Source organism: Asparagus officinalis, chromosome 10 (assembly GCF_001876935.1).
Source record: "Asparagus officinalis chromosome 10, Aspof.V1, whole genome shotgun sequence".
Lineage (NCBI taxonomy): Eukaryota > Viridiplantae > Streptophyta > Magnoliopsida > Asparagales > Asparagaceae > Asparagus > Asparagus officinalis.
In genome coordinates, this window is record NC_033803.1 from 27,666,562 (window position 1) to 27,680,565 (window position 14,004).

Here is a 14,004-nt window from a genome sequence, read left to right on the forward strand (position 1 = left end):
TAGGGCTTCGGCAACGCTCGATAATTCCAGATCTGAAAAAAGGAGGCTCCAGGGGCTGTATTTATAGGCTTCAAGGAGATCCGAGCGGTTAAAACCGCGTAACAACCCGTTTTTGGGCTTAGAGACACCTCTGGGTGTCTCGGCGAGGCCGAGACACCCTTGGCCGAGACACCTTGGGGTGTCTTGTTTGTGCCGAGACCCCTCGGGGTGTCTCAACTCAGGCTGAGACGTTCCGTTTTATACATTTGTCCGTTTCCACCGTAACTTCTTCATCCGAACTCGGATTTGAGCGATTCAAAGTGCGTTAGAAAGCCGACGAGGAGTTCTATAAGCTCCAATGATTAGATCATCTGTGGAATAAATGAGACACGAAGGGTATTTCGCCGTTTGTGAACGACACGAGGTTCCCGATCAGTTCGTGTCTTTGTTATTCTGAAATTCCGTTACTTCACGTAGTTTGTCGATTCACTTCAAGCGTTCACAGACATCAATCAAGCTTCTGTGAACCGGATAGTGACGTTCATCGTCTTTTCTTAGCGCTGAGCTGTTCGTGGAGACCTATAGGCAATTTTCGATGTCTACAAGGGCTGCAGTACAAAGTGTCACACTTCAAGGGGCTGATCCACATGGGGAAAACTATGAAGGACCTTGTCACATGAAGTTTCTGTTTTTGGGGTCTGAACACATTTTTCCCAATATTATAAGACGTGCCCACAAAAAATAAATGCAAACAAACTTTAATGCTATTTTTAAATGCAAACAAAATTTTAATGCTATTTTTGTGACTCACAAACTTTTTGATGTTAAATAACCACATGAGAAAGGTTATTCAAATCAGGAACTTTTGTTTATGAAAAAAAAGGGAGCAAATCTACCTGATAGACGAGTGCTCCCACCAAACTCAAATCCCTAAGATAAAAATAAAAAAATGGGAAAAAAATAAAAAATATAACCTATAATGAGAAGTATTTGCAATGCATAATCCAAAGAAGTACAAAACAAATAATAAGAAGAAGAAATAAAAAATAAAAAATGAGAAAATAAGAAAATAAAATTAAAAAAAATCAATTCAATACTTACAATTAAAAAAAAACACTTCTTTTGCTCTATTAAACTTTAGCAAGGTATTTATAGAATCACTAAACATTTTAAATACAATTCTTTCATTTGAGAAAGATGGCAAATTTATAAGGCGTTGCAGTTAGTACTAAGTAATTGGCTGATTGATCCAAGTAGGTTAAAATATAGAAGAGTGGAGAGAAAAGATTTGGGTAGAGTTGCAAACAGATGGAGTTGATCAGTCTCGTGTGTTTAGGTGTTTCTCTAAATTAGGGAGAGACAAAGTCTGTAGAATATAGAGAGAGATAAAAGAGTGTTTTCTTTTTGTAGGGTGAGCAATGAGGTGGCATTGGTGGGTTAAGAAGGAAAATGACTTAAGGACCCAAAATATAGAACCAAGGGAGGGGACAAGTGAGGTGTTCCCTCCCTATTGCATAATGAGTTGGCTATAGCAACTCATTATGCAATAGGGAGGGGACACCTCACCTGTCCCCTCCCTTGGTCCCATATTTTGGGTCCCCGTAACAATACTCGGTTAAGAAAAAATTACTTAAAACAGGCTAGAGGTCATGAATTGTATTTCTTTATTTAAGTAATTTATTTTTAATAAACAATTAATTGAAATGATTAAATTCGAGAATTAGCTAATTAGGATAGGATATGAATTAAGAAAATTGAGGGGGGGGGGATAAAATAGACAATTAAAAATTTTGATACTTGTTTTCTCGACAAATTTGCAAAACAATCCCGTTTACAATAATAATCGCAAAAAAGATCCATTTCCAAATTTTTTCAGAAACCAACCTGGTTTCAGCCTTAACGCTGAAATCATGTCGTTTTAAAAAAAAAAATCCGAAACTTCACGGGAGTTGAACTCCCATGAAGTTTAGTAAAGCTTACTAAACTTCACGGGAGTTCAACTTCCGTGAAGTTTCATAGTTCAAATTTTTATTTGAACTATGAAACTTCACGAGAGTTCAACTCCTGTGAAGTTTAGTAAAACTTATTAAATTTCACGAGAGTTCAACTACCGTGAAGTTTTGGTTTTTTTTTAAAACGGTTTCTGAAAATAAGTTAGAAATAAGTCTTTTTTTGGGATTAAAAGTTCAAAGAAGACTGTTTTGAAATTTGTCCAAGCAACATAACATAGGATTTCTTTTCCCTTTTCCCATGGGCCGCATGCCAATTTTTCTCGGGCTCCATCATGTCACTACCCATCTGTTATTAAATTAGGCAAATTATTAATTAATAACTATAATGACGAGGATCTCCTTCACCTGCCAAGATTCCCTTTTTTTATTTATTGGTTAAAAAATTCTTCAAGCACCCAAAATATGGGACCAATAGAGGGGACAAGTGAGGTATCCCTCTCCTATTGGATAAAGTAGTGAGTTGGTCATCATTAATGATGACCAACTCACTATCCAATAGGAGGGGGACACTTCACTTGTCCCCTCTATTGGTCCCATATTTTGGGTTCTTCTAGCAAAACTCTTATTGGTTTGTTTGGATGGAGGATAGAGAAAGAGAAGGATAGAGAAATTTTATTTTAATCTTGTTTGAGAGTCTCATTCAGAAATTTAGCCCAAATTTTTACACCCCAATTTAGGGTGTAAATTGGGTGTAAACAGAGGGGAAGGGAAGCAAGGGGAATTTTTTCCCTCCTTCGCCCTCCTTCGCAAACACACCATTTGTTTCTGTCTCATTCTCGCTTTACCCTTTCTCCGTAACCGAGCGGGATTAGTTGATAGGGTGTCTCCCTCGTTCGTTCAATTTCTTCAGGGAAATCCTGCAGGTCGGTGTTTTTTTTCTTTCAATTTTGCCCTCTTTTTCTGTTTCTTTGTATTTTTAACTTAAATCAGCGAATAGATGAGTATGATCACTTACCTGTGGATTTTGGGTTTTGTCTTCTAATTATTGGGGGTAAATATCTGTCAAGTAAAGATGCCCCGAAACTAATGGTCTAATTTGAAGTTCTATCTGCCAATTCTATGGGGTTACGTATTGGTTTATGTTTGAGCTTGATGACAAGCATTGCTTATTTGCAATGTGATTTTGTGCATAATACCTTGCAATTCATGGTAAGAGAACAAATATTGGGAGGTTGAAATTGCGAAATCCATACTTTATTGGGTTATTTTGCACTTTAATACTGTGAAGTTTCACCCTTCTCTATCTTGGATAGTCTATAGTTCTACTTTGATAATTTGATACCCCAAACTTTTCAAATTCACGTTAATTTGATAACTCGATACCGCAAACCTCTAACTTTGTTCCTCACTTTTCTCAAAAACTCAAAAATCTGAAATGTGGTAGGACAATTTGTTTCTCATTTGGAGCATGTTTGGGAACTTAATATAGGGTATTGATTTTAGAGGATAAACCTTTACCTTGATCCTTATCTTTAAGCTATGACTCTATGTGGAACTTAATATGGACTCTTAAGGCTTGATTTGGTAGGAGGTTTAAGGAGGGGAGGGAATGGGGGATAGAGTGCTATGAGTTGGATGGAAGAGTGTCCCTTTTAGGCTTGTTGTTTGGTTGAAGAGGGAGTGAAGGAATGTACATTGCTTTTTGTTGTTTGGTTGGAGGATGGGAAGAGGAGGTGATCTGGTGAGCAAGTTACAGTACAAAATACCCTTCTCATTTGGGTTAAAAAAAGAACCAAAAAAAGTTTTATGTTTTATATTGTAATCTTTTTAGCTCTTGAACGATTGATTAGTATTCTCGCCCTTCACCTAAAAATATATAATTTTTAGTGTATGATTAAATCAAGAAATTACTCAACTGTAGAAATATAAAATCCATTGGCATTGAGCGATCACTCTTTTTTTTCTTCCCGTCTCCTGTTTATATTGGGAGCACAAGTTCACGATGTTCATTAAAAAAGTGCAATCACACACACTAACTTCGGCTTCATTTGTACCAAGAGCATAAGTTCATGCAGTTCCAAGTTATAAATGAGAATTCACGATATTGTTCATAAAAACTCATCATTAACAAGTATTCATTTGTAGTTCAACTCTATGCTTTTAATATCCATACATGATGGTTAACTGAAACGCATGCTACCAACTCATGAACTATATATGATACTGAAAAGGATAATTCTGCTACTGTGAGTAAAGAACTCACCAATGACCAAGTTAATGTTGCCTCAATGCATATAACAAGAAACTATAGCCTGAAGTTGGTTGATTTATTATGCAAGAAACAAAAAAGAAGCTTCATACTGACAACATAATAAGTAGCCAAGGTTAGAATATTGTGAAAGGGGACTAGCTGCCATTACATGATCTTGATTTTGCCAAAACAATTACAAGGTAAGTGTGCTACCTGGCATTTAATAGCAACTTACCAAAGCATAAGTGTCAGCTGCTATTCAAAAGGATATGGACCAAGTCACCCATAGTGGTGTAAAGTATATTGGCAAACTACGAAATCCCCAGCCCTCCATATGTCAATTGTTGTGGCTCAACTGATGGAGAAATAACTCTTTTCTCTCTTCAGGTGGAACACCAAATAAAGCTCGAATTCTTGACTGATTATCAATCAAGAGCTCATATGCATCGAATTTCATAGCGCCAAGATCTAGACGTTACACCGCACCATAACTATCTTCTTCGAATTACACATGAGAACTACTTTGTTCCAAAATTATATTTCTCCTTTCCATCATTTTGTTCCCTTCCCTTAATGTCGTGGTCAGATCACCCAATCGAGTACCAACATCTGAATCTCGTTCAAGATCTTTTGCATTCCTCTATCTGGTTTTTGATGATGATTTTGTCAATCCAGTTGCGGAGTTCTTTTCGAGGGGTGTTATAGACTATGATGTTGGATGAGTGGAGTTCATCATGGCAACGAAATTCTCCACAAAAGCGCTATCATCAATCACCATATCATGACGCTTTCCTAGTGTATCATCAAGATCTTCGCACTGTGAATAACCATCTGGTAAGTTGCTCTCTTCATTTGTATGTGGTTCTTCATTTATGAAAGGTGTGAAAATGGTTGTATTACTTGTACCAAGACAAGGATGAAAAAACAATTAACAACTAAATTAGCTTTATCAGTAATAAAGAATTTGTTAAATTAAACTTTAAAGTTTTAGTATTTGCAACCTTTAAATATACTTGTTAATGTAGTAAACGAAGACTAGATTTTATACATTACATCAATCAGTGATTACACTTCTGCCTCCTACATCTTTGTCACCTCATTCCATGCAAATCCACTACCTCCACACTTGGATATGTCATAAATTTCATTGAAACGCCTCTTGATGGTTTTTATTCTATTTTTTATTTGTTCTTTGGACACCTTTCTACCCAACTTCTCATTCACTTCCTTCATGATATTATTATACGCAGTAGATGTAAATTGTCCACCGACCCTATTTGCTCCATCTTGTTCATTTAAGAAAGCATCAATGGCAACTCCATCCATGTGATCATTCCATGATTTGATAGTTCTCTCACCACTTTCCATACATGATTCGTCTTCCATTTCACCCATGTTTACCTACAATATTATAAGTAAAAAGTTTTTAATTTGATACATAAACCAAGGTTAGGAATAGTGATTAGAATTCACACATAAGAAAAGAACATGAAAAAGTTCAATTTGACACAAGTAAAAAAGACTTAAGCAAATAACATCTCAAGGCTTTTACATTGGGGAAAAAAAGAAGTAAAACTTTCATCAGTATATGTCTCGGTAGTGAAATAATTGCTTCAAAGTATGCAAATTATGGAAATGCAATCTACAAAGAATTAAAAAAAAAACTATGCTAATGTGCTAAGGTTCCCACCATCCAAGTTAACGCAATTAGCAAATAACCATAATTCGCAATCCAAAAAATATATACAACATAAGCTGATAAGTAACAATCCAAAAAATATATACAATAGAAAACTCTACTCCAAGTTATGGGTTATTAAGCCATTTGAGAATGATAAGATTGTTTTACTTCTAAAAAAATGACAAAAGTCCATTTCTAAGCAGCAACATACTTAATGATGAGTATGTAAGTAGTCCTCCTATAGGGCACTTGCAATATTTTGTCCCTTAAAATTGAAGCTTTCCTAAAATCTTCATCATTACGAGCAGAACATTCTTCAGTTGGTAAAAGGGTACCGTGCACCATTGAGATTATGGTCCACTTCATTATTATGATCTAGGTCAACCCCATCAAGTGATTGTGTATAATACAATAAACTGTGAGAAGATCGGATTGTGTTTTAATATTGTAATTTGGGTTCGTGCAACCTAGAATAGGAAACCTCTTTTTTAATACAATGAAACTTCTTTCAATTCCATTTCGAGGAGAAGCATGACACATGTTAAATAGTTCGCGAGAATTTTTAGGACTACGCATAGAATATTCTTTCAAATGATAACTTCCCCCTTGATAAGACACAAGAAGTCCACTTTTTAAGCACGAAGCTAGCATCGACAAGATAATATTCATCTAAGATAATAAAATTTCATTAAGTCATATAGTTTTATGAAAGTCTTTATATTTAATTTCAATGAACAAAACTGATAATTAGATTACTTTGGAGATTTTCAGATTATTTCTCGAGCCAATACATTCTTAATTATTCTTAAGTGTGATGTCATTCCTTCCCATCCAAGCAACACATAAGTAAAATTTAAGTCAAATGAACACATCATGAGAACATTTATGTAGGATAGTCTTTTCTACCACGATATCTTGTAGTTTCACTATAAGAAATTTTTACTCGAATATGTGTTCCATCAATAGCTCTTATACAGTCCTAGTACAAATGTTGCATACAGACTTTATATGTTAGATTAAATCATTTATCATAAATTTGAACCTAATTATTATGTATAGATACCTTGAAATATGGACAAATCTGTCACTGTTGCGTATATCAAGAGGGACTTCGATCCCATCTGGTTGTACAAGTGTAATACCCTAACCCTTGAGAGGGTGATATGATTAGTATTGATAGATTTGATTGGAATACTCATACCACCAAGATACATCTTCTTTTCGGAAACCTAACTCTTAGAAACTCTAAAGTTAAGTGTGCTTGGCTTGGAGAAATTCTAGGATGGGTGACCTCCTGGGAAGTTTTTCAGGGAGCGCGTGAGTGAGGACAAAACGTGCTGAAAAGACATGTGGTGGTTTGTAAGGCCAGTCCATCAGATCTAATAGCGTACCGACTCCGGAATTCCGGGGCGGGGCGTTAGAAATGGTATTAGAGCAAAGCCAACCGGAATTATGAGAGCTAAGTGCTATGCGGCGCAAAGTGCTACGTCGAGAGGGCGTGAGCCACCTCTTGAGGTCGTAGGAGCCACCTCTAGAATCTCACACGGATGGTACGATCTTGGATGATATGATTTGGCACAACGAGGACGTTGTGAGTTTAAGTGGGGAAGTATGTAATACCCCAACCCTTGAGAGGGTGATGTGATTAGTATTGATAGATTTGATTGGAATACTCATACCACCAAGATGCATCTTCTTTTCGGGAACCTAATTCTTAGAAACTCCAAAGTTAAGCGTGCTTGGCCTGGAGAAATTCTAGGATGGGTGACCCCCTGAAAAGTTTTCCAGGGAGCGCGTGATTGAGGACAAACGTACTGAAAAGACATGTGGTGGTTTGTGAGGCCAGTCCATCAGATCTAATAGCGTACCGACTCCGGGATTCCGGGGCGGGGCGTTACAACAAGGAATCGATCCTTTAAATAGATGATCACTCTTTTAACTTGGTGAAATTGTCAACTTACAGTCTCGCTCGGACAACGAAAGAAAACTTGTAAAACCGAATTGTGAGCACCACTTCCTATCAAAATTTTAAATATCGGTTATCGAGGATTTATCGTATAGTCAAAATCCATACCGAATTGCAGATATCGGGGATAATTAGTATTTATCGGAGTGATATTACCAGATAGTGTATATACATATTATAATATCCTAAAATGTAATCTGACCATACTTAATGAAATATAAAACATACCAAAATGTAAATAATTATGTTTAGGATCACTAACCAACAGTAGAAACTTGTTTCTTGATCACACGATGAAACCATTAGAGTGCATAGTTAGTAAAAATGGAATAACATACAAGTAAATAATAAGATAACATAAAAAAATAAAGAATCATTAACATAATTATTGTGTAATCACGAAATTATAAACCACTAAGTTGAGATTTAATAGTTATGAGCCATGTCAACATTCATAAACAAACATAAGCTACTTACTAAACAACCAAGTTCCAACAACAACAAATAGTTTATAATTCTTAAATATCTAACGAGCAAACCCAAACCAAAGATTGATAATTTCGATATTTTGAGCCAACAATATTGGCCGATAACTCACTTTATCTCTGTATTATCACCGATAAACATTCAAAAATGATAACCGATTTAAAATCAAACTTATCATAGCGGAAGGCCCCAAACCGATAAATTGCCTATAATATCGGTTTATCGACCGATATTTAAAACACTACTTCCTGTTACATATAAGAACCTAGCAATTTGCTCTTCAAGTGTGATATTTTTCGTGTCACATATTTGACCATCTCTACGTAGTATATCTCATAGAAATTCTTGAATGCCTCTTTACCCTTTGTGTAATTGCATGACATAGCTTATCATTTTTGGTGATGTATTTCATTAGAGCGTTTCGAAACATTAAACTTGCAAAAATGTTAATGGCCAGTTCTACATGATTTTTGAAGTTGCATTGATTGATATAACATATTTGGTAGCAAGAGAGTTGAACAATAATCATTCTTCTTCTTTGATTCTACTCAACCAATTCATCATCAACAATATCATCTATATCAAGATCATTATCCATATACGAAGAATGTAACATAAAAAATAAGTAAATAAATATGCACAATTATAAAATAAAAGAAAATGCAGTTTATAATGAATAAGAGATAAAAATATGCAACAATAAGTTAATTTTCGTAGGAAAACAAAAATTCAATCGTCCTCCTTAAAGAGGCTAAATCCTTCATCTCCACCATGTTCATGAAGGAAACTGACAAAGCATATATTTGCTTGAGTAGGAGCTTGAGTGGTGAGTCAAGGCGTGATCAAGTTAATGTACATTTGTCATACGTATTTCAAGTATGTTTAATAAATTATTATGGTCATTCAAGGCTTTCATTTTAGTTCACTTGTTACTTAACCTATAAGACAATTTTTGGCATAAGCATTCTAGCAAACATTTAATATGCAATCACAACTTCACTCAATTCCAAAATAAAATCAAAGATACTTCAATCTTAAGTTGTCTAAACACCTAGTTAAATTGTCTCTTCACATGGTTTAAAGAAAATAAATAATTTTTATCACTACTACAACATAACCATAAAGCAAGGATGCCAATGACAACAAAATATGAAGAAATAAGGAATGTCATAGAAGGGGATATATGTCAGAACTAGTGAATGGTGATAGCGGAAGCACAAATCAGCCCTCAATCTGCAGGTAACGTCTTGAAATCTATGGTTGGAAGTAAGAGATTGATAGTGTGAGCAAAAACTCGTGATAATTTCTTTGATCTACAATGAGTTATTGGGAAGAATTGAAAAGAAAAAAATGGATAAGGCTTTTGATTTGGAGAGGGTAATTTTGGGAATTATGAAAACATTTTGCGGATATAGAAGTCATCCTAAGACAACATCTCCATCCTCTGTCATTGTTCATTGTCCCGTTGATTTGATGGGACAGTGAACAATAATCATTTCATTCTTTTTTTTCTTTCCCTCCCTCTCTCACTCTACTGCCTTCTTCAAGAACCCCCTATTAAACGTAAATTTTTATTTTATTCATCCTCTCCCCTCAAATCTCCTATCAAACTGATCCTAAGGCTTGATTATGAAATTACCCTAGGAGGGGTGAATAGGGTAATCAAACAATGATGTGCAACTAATAAAATTCAATACAATTTAAGACACAAATATAGTAATAAGACAATAAATTAAAAGAGAGTTAGAGATAGTTAGCCAAATGAGACGACAATATGTTCATGAGGTTCGGTCCTCTCGACCTACGTCCTTGACCACATTTCCCGATGGTAATCCACTACACAACCCGATTTAAAAGCAGGAACTTTGTCACAATGATCTCTCCGAGATCGAACTCTCCACACAATGATCTTCTCGAGATCACACTCTCCACACAATACAAGATGAGAAAAATAAAACTCTCTTAAAAATATCCTATAGCAAGGATGAAGAGATGAACAATTGAAGCTCAGAGGTTCGTGGGATGTGAAAGTGAAAATCAAAAATTGAGAACTTGAGAATGAGAGAAAGTTAAATCTTAAAAGGTCTCAAAAACAAAACTTAAATGTTTTCTCTTTGTTTTCTTGAATTTCTTAGTTGTCATGAAATGAAAACCAGAGGACTATATATAGTTTCTCAACTTATAACCCAAAGTCCAAGGAAAAGCCAAGAAATCAAACAAATCCCATAAAATCAAGAAGTCGGGAAAACTAGCTGTTACTGTTGACAAAGCGATCAGTCGACTAATGGTGAAAATCGATTGACCGGTCGGTTGACCGTTGGCAGATTTGAAAAATAGAAATGAACTATCGATCGACTGATGGTGTGCTATTTGTTGATTGATAAGTGTTTATCGGTCGACTGATAAATGTGTATCGGTCGACTGATAGAAGGCCAACTGCAGGAGCTGATAAACCTGCTCCTGGACAGTCGACTGATGAAGAGAAGTCGGTCAACTGAAAACTGATATTTCTAGACACTTGGTTTTTTTCTATAACCGTTGAAATTCTAAAATAGATTTAAAATATTAAATCAACTTCAAAATTAATAAAATTTTGGAAAATGTTTATATATATGAGAATAAACACATTTGAGAAGAAATTTTAAAAATATCATTTTCCATTTGTGAAAACTCATTGTTTTATAAAAACCGTCAAAATATGAGTTTTGAAATGTGTGTTTGATCCTCAAATGCTTCAACAGTTATCTACTTTATTCCTTGCCTACATTATGATCTAGAGAGAAGTAAAAATGTAAATATTGCTTACAATTGAATACAATACTTAAGTGTTGATATTTGTTAAGATTTGTTGATGAAGCTCTTCTTGAATATACGCTTGAATGCTCTTCATTATATGATATTCACGTGAATTGATCTTTGAGCATTTTAAGGCTTCTTCATCAACTTGCCTCCACCTTCACTAATAACATTGCTACGGCACGAATCCATCCATCCTCCAAGAATGACACTACATTGCTTGATAAATACTTCCTGCGTAATATCACTTAACAAGCAATTAGCACCAATAATGGGGTTTGTAAATCATTATCAAAACATAAGACCTAACAGATTAGAGGGCATAACGAGAGAAAAATGGACGTAAGGTGCAATGAGGCAGAAGGAAAGGCGTGTATTTTATGCTTATTTTGTTAAAGGGAAGGAGAAGGAAGAGGAGGTGCAACATTTTATAGTTACTAGTATAATGCACATGTTTCGCATGTGGACATGAAAATAATGAGGTCACTCAAAAAATATTGATTGTTAAGTATTTGAAAGAAATCTTGAATGTTTAGTTATAAAAGTATGTCATTAAATGAATTATTGATTGTTTTCTAAAAAGAAGAGATATATTTCCGTGCCAAAAATTATATTCCATACTTTTCTAGATTTTCTTGAAATAACTCCGTTTTATGTTTGTTTTAGCATTTTTAAATAAAGAAATTGGTTGTCAAACTTTTAGGGTTCAATGCCATACTGCCATGGAACTTTAGAATGAAGACAAAAATATACAAAAATATTCTAAACTTAAGCTTTCTAACCCAATTTTGAGAAAATTTCTTGCTTTTCTTATTTTTTAGCTATCACTTTTTGTACTTTGGAACTCTTTGTTTCTCAAGAAAAACAAAGGAAATAGTTTGGCAAGAAACACCATAGCTTACCATCGCAGTAACCAATAACTATGTTGGCCTCCTCAACAATAAAGGCTAATACACTAATTAAACAAGGTACGTGCTACCAAGCACTTGTATGCAATGACCCATATGGCCTGACGACAACTTGAATTGATATCTATCTTACCATGGAAAAAAAGAGGACTAATTTTGTCGATGCATGATTTATGCTCTATTACAGATTCCAAACATCATGTCATGTTATCAACTTGTATTTTGGCTCTTGCTGATAGTTGTTCAACGAGTTAGTCTAAGGAAGAGGATACTAGGTGAAGGAAAGAGAGGTGACTTAGAATTATAATGCTACCTTTTGATCAAAGATTGGAGTTTTGTTTGAAGAAATTTGGTGAGGTTTTCTTGTTATTTGTAGTGATGTTTCGAGGCAAAATGTTGTAATGTTTGTTATGGTTAATGCAATCAATGTTCGGAGGCAAAAGGTTGTAATGTTTGTTATGGTCAACGTAATTAAAGTTATTAGTAAATAATTGAATTTGGAAGGAGGATGTTGAGGAAGTTGAAAAGTTGAGAGGTAAAGGGTTTGTTAATAATGGCTGTTATTATTGATCATTGCATTATTTGATCATTAATTGGACACATAAAGATTGGTAAATTGAGCTTGAGCTTTGATAGCAAATAGAATCTTCAGCCACTAGTAGGGCTAGTAAAGAGTATTATTGCATTATTGGACATAAATTTTTAGATTAAAGCAAAATTATTAATTTTTATTTTTCACAAAAAATACTTATCTTATTTTTAACATAATTAATTATTCATAGTATAAAATACAATTTCGTAATATTTAGTTGACTGAGGGTATTCTGGGTATAAACGCTTTAACACCCCAATCCATTTTTGTAGTAGTATGGATAAAATATAAGATATTTTTTTAAATGTTGAAACTCCCTTTTTCTTTCTATTGTTCAACATTCAACAATTTGTTTTTAATATTTATGGATATTTAATATGAAAGCCATGTCATATGAATTTGAATGAGTTAGTGGGGTTTTCATTTCATTTCTATTGACATTTATGTCTACACTATATTTATACTTATTAATAATTAAATAATTAGTAATTATTATTATATTATATAAATAAAAGAGGATTGCATTGTCGAAACTTTTGATTGAGAGGGTAAAAGAGATAATCAAAAGTTTCTTTAATATATAGTATAGATATATATTTTCTCTCTTTTTGAATCCCTTCTTCTGTCTCCTTATTTATAGTTCATATTCTCTCTCCCTTCCTCATACTAAACTCCCCTCGCTCAACCTTCCTCATCAAAACACCCTACCTAACACTTTTTTTTGTCCCTCCCACCCTTCCCACACCCACTAATATCCGAAGCCTAACACCTTCAGTCATTTATACAATTAAACTAACAATATGCTAGGCATATCATAATATTATTTGTACATATATCTATTAATTACAAAATACTAACAACAGTTTTCTTGTGCGTATTTGGATGTTTGGTTTAATGGTTAACTTAAAACATTCTAGATTTTTCTAACAGGTTTCCCAAATTATTAATATTTTGAGATAGGTTCCTGAAAATGGAATTCAAAATAAGTGCCTGAAATTGTGTAAATTACACTAAATCAGTCATTGATGTTAAATTCTTTTAATTAATTTATCATTGTTCATAATCAATGTTTTAAAAAGTCTTTGCCTAGTCTGCCTAGACCTAGACAGTGCCTAGGCTGCCTGTTTAGTGCGTAGCGCCTAAGCAATACCTAGGCTGCCACCTAGATTTTAGGAGTGTTTAGCGGAGCGTGAGCTGCTTACATGAACTACACTCTTTAATTAAAAAATAATCACTGTAATTTAAAAAATTAAAAAAAGGAAAACTGCCTAGGCCCTGCCTAGGCTCTAGGCATCAAGTTGAATGCCTAGGCCGCCTAGCACTATTTATAACATTGTTTCTAATAGCCGTTAAATTTTCTATTATATCTTATTTATCAATTTTGTTTTAGGAT

General features: G+C 34.3%; 1 long non-coding RNA gene across 3 annotated transcripts in view; it reads left to right on the forward strand.

The window, feature by feature from the left end:
- The window catches only part of LOC109826222, a 15,374-nt gene continuing 3,973 nt past the window's right edge, over window positions 2,604–14,004 (forward strand). Inside the window, exons 1-2 of one of the 3 annotated variants that reach the window (XR_002243236.1) lie at window positions 2,606–2,854; window positions 4,858–5,016. This is a non-coding gene — a long non-coding RNA (uncharacterized LOC109826222). Of the gene's footprint in view, window positions 2,855–4,857; window positions 5,017–14,004 lie in introns of all 3 variants that reach the window. The other 2 variants (XR_002243237.1, XR_002243238.1) reach the window with 2 other exon arrangements.